Raw genomic sequence first — 2500 nt, 5'->3', positions numbered from 1 at the left:
GGATGAATTACTTAAGTGTGACATGCATTTGATACACTCTAAGGGCCTGGGATTGACCATCCTACAAATTCAATCTTTTAAAGGGTCCGCTCTGAGCCCACAACTCATCTTAATTGTGTAGAAATTAGTATTACTATAATCATCAGTATTACAATTGTTGTTATTGTTATCATCATCATTATCACTATCATCACTTTTATTATCATTGTAATTGTTAATATCAACTTTAGAATTAACATTTATTATAAACATGATTATGATTAATCTATTATTGACGTTAATATAATTATCATCATTATTGTATTATTATCCTCTATTATCGTTACTATTACTATCATTATCATCCTTATTGTTATTTTCATTATTATTATCATCATTGTTTTTTACTAATATTACTATCATTGTCATTACTGTTATCATTATCATTATTTCAATAACGATGATGATGACAATGATGAGAATGATAATAATGATGATTATAATAATTATTATTATCTTGTTGATATTACTATCATAATTATAATGAAGATAATGATGATGTAACAGCAATAATATGGATGAAAATGAGGATGATAATGGTAAAACAATGAATACGATAATGATATGGATGATACTGATAATAATGACAATGATGATAAAGGTAATTGTAATAGTGATGATGAAGATGATTATAATAATAATGGTGATAATAACAACAACAACAACAACAATAATAATAACAAAAACAATAGTAATGATTACAATAATAATGATAATAGTAATAATAGTAATTATCATAATAATTCAATTCATAGTTATTCTAATAACAATAATTATAATGATAATAATACTAATGATGATAATTATAATGATAATATCATCACTAAGAACGATGCATGTGATGATATTGATATTAATGATAGTGATGATAATAATGATGATTATAATGATAATGTAATGATAATGATAACAATAATGATACTAATAATGATGGTAATAATAACGATACTCATTATAACAATAATGTTGATAATAATAATAATGATAATGATGAGGATAATGATAATAATCATGATAATGATAATGATAACGATGATGATGGAAACAATAATGTCATTGACGATCATAATTATAATTGTCATTATAATTATAATTATCATTACTATTATCATCATAGTTATAATAGTAGGTATAATTGTGAGTGTAATTTTAATTACGATAGTGGAAATGATGTTGATAATAATGATTATATAATGATATATATCATGTAATGGTATAAGTAATGATTATCATTATGATGATAATCATGAAAATAACAGCAATATTAGTAATAATGATATTAATGATAATAATGATAATGATAATAATAATAACGCTTATCATTATAATGACAATAGTGGCATTAATGATAATAATGATAATGATTAAGCTGATATTAGCAGCAATAATGATCATAAACAAAAAAAGATAATAATGATTCTGGCAAAATGAGGACAAAAATAATAGTAATGATAATGAGATAATAATAACAATGATAATGATAATAATTATGATTATAATGATAACAAGAGCAACCAAAACGATATGACAAATGAAACTATGAGAAAGCAGCAACGACAGCAGTCCTTAGATGAAGATCAGCGATAAATCCGCAGCTCCACGACGCACAGCGAGAGGAACGCACGGACGAACGAACAACAACATCGACGACATACGCTTCATCATCAAAACAAAAATAGTGATAATCGTGATGAAAGCAAATCGTGATGGCAAGGATAGTTGTAGGATCTTTATAAATAAGACAGATCGTTATTTTAATAAGAAAAAAATATTTTAATTATATAATTCGTGGATATTTATTCATTTTCACATATGTTTGTATTCGTTTATAAAAGATGGATCCTTGCATAAATCTAATGGAGTAGAAGAAATGGAGAACTCTATCTTACTGAATTTCAAAAATCGATAAATATTTGAAATGAAAGGAATTTTTGAGATACTTTTAAATTTGGCGGGAGAGCGCATGCGCAGTGTCCCTCCCAGCCCGGCGCTCCTGACATGGCGAGATATCCGCTTCCTACGACTACACTTCAGTGATTATTTCGCCGTTACTTCCCTGGCTTTGCATTGGAAGGGTCCAGATAGGAGAGGAGGAGAGGAGGAATCCCCATCTTGGCAGAAGGGATGCTGCAACTCGACTAGACAGTGTGAGTTAATTATGGTATAATATTTTATTGAGGCTACAAATCCATTGTGTTACCTCTCGTGAACGAAGATTGAAGGAGCCATAAGAATCACGCGGGAACTACGCTAATTTCTCGTCATTACGACTATTAGAGCTCATTATTTTGGAAAAAAGTGAATTTTCTTAAATTTCCTCATCCTCTCGGGGCAAATTGGAGCCTTCACAGTGCACATTGGAAAAATCCTCGGAAGTGAAAAGTATTAATGGAGGTTATGAACTCCTGTGATGTGATCGGGCAGTCAGTGGCGCTGCGTTCCCCATGAGGTGAGGCCGCGT

At 29.2% G+C, this 2500-nt stretch overlaps 2 protein-coding genes across 5 annotated transcripts in view; both read left to right on the top strand.

Moving 5' to 3' along the window:
* Positions 1-2500, top strand: part of LOC122265515 (uncharacterized) — a 192947-nt gene that overhangs the window by 91232 nt on the left and 99215 nt on the right. The window lies entirely within an intron of this gene.
* The window catches only part of LOC122265484 (tubulin polyglutamylase ttll-4), a 25421-nt gene continuing 24927 nt past the window's right edge, over positions 2007-2500 (top strand). For 2 of the 4 annotated variants that reach the window (XM_043034865.2, XM_043034837.2), the window contains exon 1: positions 2007-2186. The gene's annotated coding sequence lies outside the window, so the exon portion shown is untranslated. Of the gene's footprint in view, positions 2187-2234; positions 2489-2500 lie in introns of those variants that run through there. The other 2 variants (XM_043034842.2, XM_043034848.2) reach the window with 2 other exon arrangements.

The sequence above is a fragment of the Penaeus japonicus genome, unplaced genomic scaffold, assembly GCF_977035675.1.
Source record: "Penaeus japonicus unplaced genomic scaffold, GWHDUDI00000001_assembly GWHDUDI00000026, whole genome shotgun sequence".
NCBI classification, from domain to species: domain Eukaryota; kingdom Metazoa; phylum Arthropoda; class Malacostraca; order Decapoda; family Penaeidae; genus Penaeus; species Penaeus japonicus.
The sequence above is the reverse complement of the archived record's forward strand: the minus strand, read 5'-3'. Positions and strand labels throughout refer to the sequence as shown.